General features: G+C 48.4%; 1 protein-coding gene across 18 annotated transcripts in view; it reads left to right on the top strand.

The window, feature by feature from the left end:
- The first annotated feature begins 1,375 nt into the window (after positions 1-1,375).
- The window catches only part of BCOR (BCL6 corepressor), a 67,950-nt gene continuing 57,249 nt past the window's right edge, over positions 1,376-12,076 (top strand). For 12 of the 18 annotated variants that reach the window (XM_043538094.1, XM_043538085.1, XM_043538077.1 and 9 more), the window contains exon 1: positions 2,315-2,450. The gene's annotated coding sequence lies outside the window, so the exon portion shown is untranslated. Of the gene's footprint in view, positions 1,521-2,314; positions 2,451-2,807; positions 3,080-12,076 lie in introns of those variants that run through there. The other 6 variants (XM_043538093.1, XM_043538084.1, XM_043538065.1 and 3 more) reach the window with 3 other exon arrangements.

Genomic DNA, 12,076 nt, shown 5'->3' with positions numbered 1-12,076 from the left:
TTGCCTACGTTAACCGTGCTCTATCTGGACAGAATTAACAAAGAACAATACTAATAAAGGCCCGCTTCTGCTCCCATTAGATGCAGTGGCAAAACTCCAAGTCACTTTTATGGGACCAGTATCTGGATCCAAAGATTACTTGTGTGAGTAAAGCGAGCAGGATTTCCCCGTCAGCATCCTTAAATGGGGGTAGGGTTATGCTGTAGTCTCTCTTCTGCTGTTAATTTCAGCTACTAACACTATGAAAAATGACGGAGCACTTTGTATACCTATACCGCTAACGTAGAGCAACCAAATGTATGAGTATCTGTCAAGTCGGGCGTTAAGAACATGAAATTTACCAGCTGAGCTGCATGAGCCAAAAGCTGCGCTGCCAAAGTAAATAGATGCAGTAGATAACCACCAACCCAGCGATTAAAGGGCTCCAAAACCTATGCAGAAATCTTAAATCAGCAGCAGAAAATCCAGGAAGGAGAACTGCGTTCTCCAAGCGCCACCCCACCCCACTATTTCCAAACAATTCACACGCCATGAAAATGTGTTAAGGAGTCTCCGACTTGGATCAGGCAACAGATTTATAATCGGGGTGGCGTTTCCACGCCGAAAGGGAAGCCGTTGAGAAACGGTGCTTTTTAAAAAAAGGGATCAGAGGGGAAATGTGGGGAGAAGTAGAGCAGTCCAGTGGAGGGGTGCGTGTGATGAGAAGGAGAAGCTGAGCGTTGCGATGTGGAGAAAGACATTTTTGGGACAAGGGCTGCCGGGCGAGGGACGCAGTACGGGAAGGGGGTGGGGGGGGAGCGAAGTAGAAAGTGTGTTTTGGAGAGGGGGGGGATAAAGGCAATCTTCCACTGGAGGACGATTGTGAATGAGAATTTAAAAAGGGGCTATGTTGTGGCGTGGGGGGAGGTGGGGAAAGCACTTGGGACGGAAAAGCGGGGGAGGGCCGGGAAAGCCTGCGGGGGGGGGGGGGGCGTGTGTGACTGAGAATGGAGAGTCTGATGGGGCAGCGGCGGGCTTGATAAGGAACCCGTGTACTTCGGGAGTGCCAAGGAGAGCGAGCGGGAGGGAACAAAGGGGCACTTCCAGTTGGGGAAGGGGTGCTGCGGGTGGGGCTGAGGGGCTGAAGAAAGAGAGCGCTTCGCCGGCGGGGGAGGGGGAGTCCCCTCACCTGAGCAGGCGGGGGCGATTCGGAGTAAGGCTGGCAAGTGGGAATAAACAGCTTCCCCCCCGCCCCAACACAGCCACTCGGGAGGGGGGCTGCTGCGAGCGGCTGGAGGCAGACCGGCGAGCCGGGGGCTGCTCAGACAGGGCCCGAGAGCCCACGCCACGCGCGGGAGCGGGAGCTGGGCTGAGCCCGGGAAGCGCGCGCTGGGCCGGGCCGGGCCGGGCCGGGCCGGGCGCTCCCCGGCGGCAGCGTGCTGGGGCTGAGCGGCGTCCGGCGCGCTGTCTGGCTGAGCGAGCTGCTGCCGCCGCCGCCGGGCTTTGACAGCTTGGCGGAGCGGAGTGAGCGGAGCTTTATGGTAATTGCGGTTCTCCACTGGCCTTCTGGGTAGCGAGCAGGGGAGCAGCGGCGCGGGCGGGGGAGACACTTTCCTCTCAGCCGCTGCTGGCTGAGGAGAGCGCGGAGTCTCCCCGGGACGCCCTCAGCTTTGGGGCGGGGGGAGGGGGGCCGCGTGCCCGCCCGCAGGGACGGGAAGGGGGAGCCAGCCCCGAGGTGCGGCCGGCCGGGGGCAGGGAGAGAATCAATTAAGGGACGAGAAAAGGCTCGGAAGGGAAACGCGGGCGGGGGGTAACTTGCTCCGGGAGAGCGCGGCGGCGGCGCTGCTGCTGCTGGCGGCGGCTCCCTGAGCGCAGCGCCCGCCCGCTGGGGGGAGGCGGAGGCGGCGGCTGGAGGAGGAGGAGGAGGAGGAGGAGGAGGAAGGGGGGGGATGTGAGGGGAGCGCGGCGTGCAGCACACGGAGCCCGGGCTCCCAGCGGCAAGGGGAGGAAGAGCGGCTTTCCCGGCGGAGGGGGATTAAATCCCCAGCCACACACACAAAGCCGCGGCCAGGCCACTGGAGACGCCGGCCCCGCGGCGGGAGCGCGATGTAGGAGGGCAGCCGGCGCCGGCAGGGGACACTCAGCCCGGAGCGGCCAGCAACATGGCGCTGCCAGCCCAGCGCCCGCAGCCCGAGTGAGCCTGGCGGGCTGCGGAGCCCAGGCAGCAGCAGCAGCGTAGCCCTCGCCGCGGCCACCTGCCCCGCCAGCCTCTGCTGCTGCCCCCCGCGCGGCACGGAGCGCCCCAGCCCAGCGCCGCAGCGCGGACACACGCCCCGAGAGAGGGGGAGGGGAGCAGCAAACTTTTTGCATCCACCCAGCCCGAGCTTCCCTTCCGGGGAGAGGAGGGGACTACAGCCCCGGGACCCGGGCGGCCGCACTCGGCGCTGCTGCTCTCCCTGCCGGAGCACAAGGTCAGTGCTGCGCGAAACCTCGCTGCTGCGCGGAGTCCGGAGCGTCCCTTCCCCGCGGGCGGCGGGCGGCGGGGCTCTGGGGAGCGGCCCGGCCCGCCCTGGCGCTCCCCTGGGGGACGTGGGGCGAGGGCTCGCTGTGTGGCGGGGCCAAAAGGGCTGAAATGGGCAGCGAGCCCAGCGGGGCGAGGGGGTGGCAGGCAGCCGTCGCTGGCCGCCTGGGGGCGGTGGGGCCTCCTGGGGCGAGCCTCGCGGGCGTGGGTGCCGCGGAGTGGAAGTTTGTCGGCAGTTGGCTGGTAAAGATGCCCCCGGGGAGGCAGGGTGGGGTAAGGAAAGGGGAAGCTGCCGGTCGCGCTCTGTCTGCGCCCCAGCAGGAAAGAGGAGGTGGGGGGTTCCCGTCGTGTCTCGCTTTCCGATCTGGAAAGGGCTGTGAAAGCCCCACCTCTGGCAGCCGCCACGGCTTGCTCCCAAGGGAAGGGGGTGGGGGACACTTTTTTAAATCAGGGGAGAGGGAGGGCACGTACTCGGCTTCCCCTCCACGGCAGTGCATCTGGTGGAGAAGCCCAAGCGAGAAGAGCCACATTCATGGGGAAGAGGCTGGGGCTTTCGGGCGCTGGTTGTTCCAGGGCCAGGTAAAGGGTGGACTTTTAACGCTGTTTTTAAAGGAGCTGCTGCGTGAGGTTTTCTCGTTGATTTGCGAATGCAAAGGGGTTTTGTTCTCTGAAGCTGGGGGCGGCGGGGGGGGGGGCAGGAGGAAAGGGAGCCAGTCACCGTGGTTACCCATTCAAAGATCATTGCTGGTATGGGGTCCAGTCTGATGTAGAAGTTTATTCATTTTAAATCTAGTTTTTAGTGGAAAGAAAACTACAGGGACGATAGGAACTTGCTATCAAAGGCTGATCAGGGAAGGACAGACAGGTCTATTTTCTGCAAGCCCTCGCCAACTCCGAGGCTGGTCTGCGCAGCATATGGGGCATGTATTTGATGTTCGTGAAGCGAGTCCGGGGGCGATATTTGCGAAGGTTTCACGTTCCTCTTTTTTTTCTCTCTCTTCCTTCCTTTCTTCTTTCCGCGATGTGTGTAGGATCCGAGGTTGCGGGCGGGAGGAGGGGAGGGGGGAACCAATGACTGGTGTAACACTGACGAACTGTGGGATTGTGTTTAATGGTCTCGCCTCAGAGCTTGTTGCAGCATTAATTTCTTCTAATGAATCTTTTGCAGAAAGTCCGCTCATTGCTTTCATCTGCTCCTCGGAGCCTGCAGCTTTGCATTCGTGTTTTGTATTAAAAACGAAAAGAGCCTAGCCCGCCCACAATGTGGTAGCGAAGCCTGGTTGTTTCAAGGCTTTATTAACTTTTCCGTGGTGAAGAGGTCATCGCTCCCTATAAAGTGGGGATTGGCAAAGGGCTGCGTAGCCGACCCTACTAGTACGATCTGGGAACAAAGATAAAAAGGAGGAAACCTCCCCATAAGGTGGTGTTAAGTGCAGTCTTGAGTATTTCTTGCCGTGGCGTTGGAAACAGACACCAGCCACCGAAATCAATTGTTACTGGGTGTTTAATTCAGCTTTGCCAACAGAATTGCATCCCCCCCCCCCATATCGCAGAACATTTACATTCTGTTAACCTTGGAGAATCGTGTCTGGCTGCTTCTGTCACGCGAGTCCATTAATGTAGCTTCTTCACTGAGACGTTGGTGCTTATATATTTGTCTAGGATTCGGTGCAATTGCATTTGTGCACACGGATTAATTTTCCTTTCAGTTTTTAAGTGGAAGCCGTCGGTTTTTCTGAGAGGAAGACAAGGCAACGGGCACCGTAACTGCTTTTGGGGGGATTAGGAAGGCGGGTGTATGGGGGCGGGGGGCGTTCAGGCAGGGGTTGCAGTTCAGCTCTTTGAATTGCTGTCACAAATATGTGACTGAGAGTATGCTCTGGATCAATGAGTTGCACAGCTCATTAGCTATTCCCCAGCTTTTTGCAGGATTGGACCTCCACCTCTAGTACCGTCCCTCTTGAATACGCAACTCTTAGGGAGAGCTCGAGACAGAGCAACACTTCGGTTGACTATAGATGGGTGTGAAAGGACGTGATTAAGAAACATTTAATTTTTCAGGTTAATAGGTTTGTTCACTGGGGGAGGGGGTTGTTCTTGTTCTGCCTTCCACACTGACCCTGTCTTTCTCGAAGGGCGGGGAAGGCCCTGGCACTTTGAGCTAAATGTTATGGTCGTGGAATAGAAAAAGTGTGTATCGTAGCAAACGCTAAAAGAGCAGACAAAATCCTATTTGTCAGGCATGAAGGTGGGCTGTTTTGAAGGCTACACATGTACAGTGAAGGATTATGTTGCGGACACTGTTTCTTTATTTCCTTCGCCATTTCTAAGGTGAGTGGCGGAGGCTGAGGGACCGGGAAAGGGCTTCTCCTGGTATTGTTTGTCCGTCTGTGATAGATCGGTCTAGACAGCCGTTCAGGCTCCCTGCGAGCTCAAGAACCGGAGCCTGAAAGGGAGAGTGGGGGAGACCGAGAGGAAAAGGTCACCGCGGTATTTTTTGTTAACCCTTAAAGATGAGGAAATTCTAGATAGCTGGTGTAGTTAAAAGAACCCGAGAAGCGATTGGAAGGAGCCCGGAGGGAAAAGGGGCAGCGCTGTGGATCGTGGGCTTACCCCATGCATCTAATTGCATTTTAAGAGCTGTTTCCCACAACAGGAAAAGAGTTTACGAGGCGAGTGCCAGATTATTTCGTTCCCAGAAGTTTCCTCTGTTTAGAAACTCTGAGGAGCGCGTTAACCCCGTGTCAGATTGGTGCGGGGCCAGACAAACACAGAGGGGCGCACAAAGGCTGAGCCTGGCGTGCAAGGGGCCCCGCGAGCGAGCGAGCGAGCGGAGCACGCAGTTCGTGTTTCCCCATCTCTTCTCTCCGCCCCCCTCCCCCGGGTCACGATGGAAAACCCACAGCGGAGATTCACAACCACTCCGGGCGAATACCGAAAGGAAAGCGAGTTTCCGCGAGAGCTTTTCAGATCGGATCAACTTCTCCCCTCCCACCCCGGAGCCCTAATGACCTGGGGGTGGGGAGGGAGTCGACTTTGTTTTATAGCACCGGGCTGCCCTCGGTTTGTTTAATGTATACACGGAAAGGCAGGCAAACCTACCTCAGGTTGTTTTGAAGCACAGCGGACTTCACAGGGAGGGTCATACCTCGTGGCCCGAAAAGGCAAACAGGGACTAAGGCTTGCGTTCCTGTTTGGGTTACTTTGAGTGGCGTATGGGTTTTCCTTTTTGTAATAAGATGTTGTCAGTGGAATACAGGCGACCGTGTTGTGTAAGCCTATGCGGTGCAGATTAAAAGGAGTTAAGGCTCCAGAGCCGTAGATAAAAGCTGGTTTGTGTTGGATTTGCCTGCAGCGCAGACCATCCTCATTCCTCTTTGTTTGAGCCCTGGCTCAGGGCGCTCCAGCCTTATTGGAAATATTCCCGAGGAGTCAGCGCGGAGCCAGGGCAGCAGGCAGCTCAGCGTTTATTTACACTTCACATCTAAATACATCTCTAATTAGATAGAAGCAACACCGGAAACGGTAGATTGGTTGCATATCTAATAGAGACGAGTACCAATAGACCCTACAGAATTTCCTTCTTCTCCCCTCCCCCTCCCCTCCGCCCACCACCACAAAAAGAGCCCATGAAAACCAAGCCAAGAATCTGGAGACTGAACTGAAATAACCTCGTAATAAACCACACAGATCTCTTCTGAGGTTATTCCAATGTTAAAGAAGTACTTAACATATGAGAACTGAGGGCCCAAACTGCAGTGTACTGAGTGGTTATTAATATATTTCTGGGGTCTATACTAGCCTGGTGGACACAGGCTAGAGTGCTGTGCACACTGAGTCCCTATCCTTCAGTACCAGGATGAGATCCTCATCTATAGACGCCTTGCGATTTGGCAAATTTCATAACAACCCTGCCCAAAACAGTTCACTTTCTTCATAAACAGGGGCTTTTTAAAAAAATCAGGACGGTTCATAGCCATTCTAAGCTAGTGTTTAGAGGATTGGGTAGAATCATCGATGGAGAATTTTGGTTAGTCCTAGGATTGAAAAACAATACACAAGGTTTAAATCACATTGGTCCTTAATTTGTGGACATAAAAAATGTAAGGCTGCCATTAAAAAAAATTAAACAATACCCACACTAAAGTCTAAATTATAGGAATGAAAATCTGTGACTTTTTTGTCTTCCAGAGAACCATAAGACTTTGAAAATTGAGTGGTTAAAGGACTAATTCAGTCTAAAGGCCTCATCTTACTCCTGGTAGTGAGGGTGTAAAATATTGTAATTTCATTGACAAGGGAGTTAATTCCTGTTTTACTCAAGCCTTTTAATGTTGGCTGATGTACACAAAAGGCCACTCAGCTATCTGTTTGTAGGACTTGGATAGTGCAATACACTTCATTACACGGATGACATGTGATACTGTCTCTTACGTCTACATCTATAGCACATTTTAGTGTGGGCCTTTAAACAGCAGTGCACAGGATAGGAACAGCAGGCTTAATACTTCCTCCTTAAACTGAGGTTGTTTAAAAATGAATGGTAGCTAGAATGAATGTTATGCTTCTTGCTTTTTGCAGTAATCTAACCACTCAGAGATCAAGTAGATTCCTTCCAGCGAGCCAGACTAACCCCTTTTAACTACATCGAAAAGCTCTCCCCGTGTGTGTATAATGAGAGGCAGAGGAGGCCTCATCTGCAGACAGGGGGAGTTCCCTTGTCCGTGAGCAGCACTGGCTACATGTAATCCTTGTGTCCTTTCACCGAAGAGGCTGATATGGAGTATTACTCTGAATCGACCTTTCCCTCAGACCTGTTCGGCTGTCAGGACTTGAACCTTTAGCTCGAACGATCTTTCAAGCAGAAGTTAATGAATGTTTCACAAGGGTTTCTCTGTCATGTGTAGCACCTTTTAATGGATGAGTTGACTAGTTAGGGACAGAAAGCAAGAAGGCCACCAGCTCACAGAAAATATTTCCCTGAGAGAAGTTCTGTTGGTTTGCAGGAGGCGCTTCTATTTTTTCTTTTTGCCGGACAACAAAACAACCTTCAACTAGTATTAAGATTTTTCAAACTATTTTTTACCAGTGGGACAAGTTAATATTCTTTCATTACTACCTGCCCACATATATATTTAGAAATAGCAAACTAGCATACTAAGATGATGTAGGGCTTATTTTGGTGCTATTTTTCTGTATGAAATTTACCTTTATACGTTAATAGATTTGGTGCCCTGTGATTAGGCATGCAAGGAAGTCCGCTTGGAGAAGACCCTGACAGCATAAAATATAATTTGTGATCTGAAAGACAGTTTCCAGTATAATCTCATTATGCACCACAGACTCCTGGTGTTATTTTGTGGAAGGCGGACAATGATCAATTTACATTGACCTGGGGCTGGGCGAGCTTTTAGATGGTAATTGCCATATTGATTTGCATGCAGAGAGGAGACCTGTTAAAATTAAAGACCGGAAGCTAAATTAAACTAAATTTATTGTCTAGGTACAAACTAAAAGATCTGTTAAAGTGTAAGGTAGAGTTTAAGAATCTGAAACTTGGAGGGGAAAGATATTTACATTGCTAGTCCCTTTAAAAAATACATATTCTTAGAAAGTGGAATGTAAATGCCCAGTTCTGAGTGAAAGTATATATGCCAATTCTATTTCATGTAAGGATTGTTACCTTTTTTTTTTTTTTTTTTAAATTGTATAATAAAATCCTTGCTTTTTTTTAATCTCCTCCCCCAAACCCTTTTGTGATTTTGTTTTGTTAGTGTGACAGTAAACACACACACACAAGCTTTATTTGGATAGGACAATTGAAGTAGAAAGTACAGACTCCACCAACTACACTGGAAATTCTTTGTATAGAGTTGAGCGTGACCCTTAGGAAAGAGAGTAGGTTAAAAGTTCCACTCTACCTCAGCACTCACACCAATAAGTACTTCATGCAAGTTTTATCACCTTAATTTAATATCAGCAAGATCACTTTTAATAATATCTAGCTCTTATATAGTGTGTTTTATAAGTAGATCTCAAAGCGCTTTACAAAAAGGTCAGTATCCTTATCCCCATTTTACAGTTGGGGAAACTGAGGTAGGAGAGAGGTGAAGTGGTTTGCCCAAGCTCACCCAGCAGATTAATGGAAGAGACAAGATTAAGATTAGAGCCTAGGTCCAGTGCTGTATCTAGTAGGCCACAAATTAACTTTTCCCTTAAACTATGCTTAGCAAACATGTAGAACTCCCATGCCACTGAAAACTGCAATAACATAACAAAGCTATATGCTATCATTCACTTTACAGATGTCTCAATGTATTTTAGTATGGTGTAAGTATGTCAATACTTCCATTTAGCAGTTACTTGTAAGAGTTCTGTCACAATTTTTAAAATAGATTAAACTCTTACCCTAAGTGTTCATTTAAAATACTCTGGAATGTATCACCTAGTGACCCTTGCCTTTAAATAGCTTTATACCACAAAATACTTAGGCTTGTGTTCTTAGTTTTAAAAGTCCAGACAATGGGACAATTGAACAAATGAGTACTCCAAAGTAATTGATGTTTGCATTCACACATCATCAGGAATGTTTTCATATTTTTGTATAAGTCCAACCACTCAGTAGTTCTATAGCATAGGAGCTAAACCGTATAGACATTTTACCTAAATAACTAAGAAAACATTAAAATTACATCTAGGTTCATGCTTTGTGTTAGAACTAATACCCAAACAAAAACACTACCTGTGTGGGGGTTTCTTTTGTGCACCAAAGGGAAGGAGGAAAGAATTAAATTCATCCAGTTTTATATTTGGTTAGTTGTACTTCCTCTGCTAAGGTCGGATATTAGCTGATGTTAATCTGTGTTTTTTTTTAATGCTGCAGCATATAGACACACGGAAGTGAATTAAGGATTGAGAGGCAGATTCTCAGTATTGCTTTGAATTCTCAGAAAACTTTTGAGTGGTATTAGAAGGGACAGAGAGAAATCCATTTTCACTGGAAGATCTGCTGCTGCTGTGACCCAAACATCTTCCACGGGATAGTTTAGGACTTTGGATAGGTACCACCAGGGTTCCTGAATCCACCCACTGGTGCTATGGAATCTAAATTCATAGACGTAGGGACCTTTTAATGCACATATTATTGCTAAGACAGACAGTAACATGTTTTTAGAGTCATACTATTGAACATTTAGGAGGGTATTTAAAATCACCTATAATCTGGGTACCATAGTGTGCTTACTAAAATAGTTGTGAACAGAAGTGTATGTGCCTGCACACAAACTGCACTCTCAATCTCCCTACCTCATTCATCCCTGTATCCAAATGTATTAGCCCTCATTGTGGGAACTACTTTTAACATGTCACTCCCAGCCATTATACATTGTTAGGGTCAAATTTAATTGGCCCCTCAGGAAGCAATACCTTTTACATACATCCCCAAATATATCAATCAAAACACTTTACAGGTTTATGTCGGGGCTTCATTAGCACAATTAACCATAGAGGTATCCATTTGGTACCCAAAACAGCCCCATATACCTTCCCTTTCCAAGGTCTGCCTGGATATAAAATCAGGGGAAATAAGACGTCCCAATTCCAGCCAAAGCAATTCGGTAGCTCAGAACAGTACTATGCAGCAGGAAGTGGTCTTCTCCTCATTTCTCCACTTCTTCTGGTCCAGTGAATTGTGACCTACCATATGTGTGGCCAACATTTGCTTCAGCCGTTTTAGCACATCCTCCCCAAGGCCTACATCTTTGCGGGAGGATGGGCAAGGTCTGAGCTCCCGCAGCTTGGCCAGGGGGCCTGAGTGGAAGGTTGGCCTAGGTATGTTTGAGGTAGACTTCAGCTAATGCTGACCCAAAATACATCCGCCTTTTTTAAAAAAAGAGCTGTAATGTGTTTAATGGTAAACACTATAATGGCTATGTGACTTGACGTTAAAAGGGCCCATTAAAAAGTAGCTGTTGGTAGCTGAAGTCGGAAGATCCAGTCGGGAAGAAAATATGTGAAATGTTAAGTTTTAAACTATCACTTTCCCCGTAAGTTAGTGAGGTGGGGAGAGAGCCCTCCTGAGCAGACATTTCAAGGTTGTTTTATTTTAGCTATAGAAAGAACCCGTTACTATGAGATCGCATTTTCAATAAACTGTATTGGCTCTCCTCTTTATACAAATTGCTGGTATGAAAGGAAAGCAAGCCTATATGCAGGGAGGCAGGCATAAGCTAGTGAGATCAGGTTTCCGACTGAGCTCCCGGAGGAGAAGTGAGCATTTGATTGAAGCTACACTTGGTTCTTCGTTCCCAGGGGACAGCAGCCCTGAAACACGAGAGCTCTCCCTCCCTCCCTCTCTCTCTCTCTTCTTCCTCTAAAAGCCTTTGTGCTGAAAGAGCTTCAGTAGGCACGAATCGCTGGTCTCTCACAAGAATGTGTTGCAGCCTTTGCTGACATTGTTTTGTTAGCAATGGGTTTTACCAGGCAAGCAGATTCTTAGCTCCGTACAGGCAATGAATAGTCGATGCCACCAACCTGCAAATACCTATTGGAATAATTTACAGGGGAAGCTGGTTGGGAAGTTCAGTGCAGACCTACCACGTCAGTAGTAGCCACTGTGCCTGCCTTGAGAAACGTTAACCTTTAGCAATACTTGGGCCGAGATGAAAATGCTCTTTAAAACAAAACAAAAAATCGTCAGTCTTTTCTGGCAGCCGGTCACAAAGCTATATATTGTGCATTTCCGTGCCGGCTCTCATAGTCTCTTTATCAAATTTAATCTATTTTAAAACTCTTAGGCGAATACCCTTACTGTTAAACATTTCTGTAAAGATATACATTCCAATTAATCATACATAATTTAGCCAAGAATAAATTAAAGGGAGAAGATATACTTTCAGTCAGTTCTAGCGAAATCTCCACCTTTCCCTTCGCAACAGAAAATTTGCACAGAATGGGAGAGATACTAGCACAAGTGTAATCAATGAAAGAGCAGGCAACTTATAGCTAACCTGCTGTTTAATTATTGTACAGAGTATTTCACAAGGAACGTTTGATTTGCATCAGAATAGTAGATTTTTAAAGTAGGAAAAGAGAAACTGCACGTGCATGATTTAAGGTTCAGTTTGGAAACATTAAGACTTGAGTGGAATCAATAGAAGTGACCGTTTATTTTAACTGGATATATGGAGATAGAAAATAAAGTACTTCTTCTGTTCAAGTGTTTGGGACAATAAGGGATGTCCATTGTGGGATAATAAATAAATGTGCAGAGCTCAAAGCAAGAGGGAGGTGGAAGGGTGCAGGAAACCCAAGGGTAGTCATGTAAGTATGACGCACAGCCCGTTTCATTTGCTACGTCAAACTAGAGGCAAACAGATTTGACTCAATATCTTAAAATCTAATCGTAGTTACTTTACTCACTCCAAAAACTCACTGGGGATATCAACCTGAGCAAAGCCATCTGGAATGGTCCATTATGTAGATTCGGTATTGTAATGCAGCTAAAGCGGATTGTTCCTTACTATAGGCCTTAATGATGGGGAAACTTTATAACAAAAATATCTTAAGTCATAAAGT

Source organism: Chelonia mydas, chromosome 1, assembly GCF_015237465.2.
Source record: "Chelonia mydas isolate rCheMyd1 chromosome 1, rCheMyd1.pri.v2, whole genome shotgun sequence".
In the NCBI taxonomy this organism is placed as follows: Eukaryota; Metazoa; Chordata; order Testudines; family Cheloniidae; genus Chelonia; species Chelonia mydas.
Note: the sequence above shows the minus strand (reverse complement) of the source record. Positions and strands in the feature narration are given on the sequence as shown.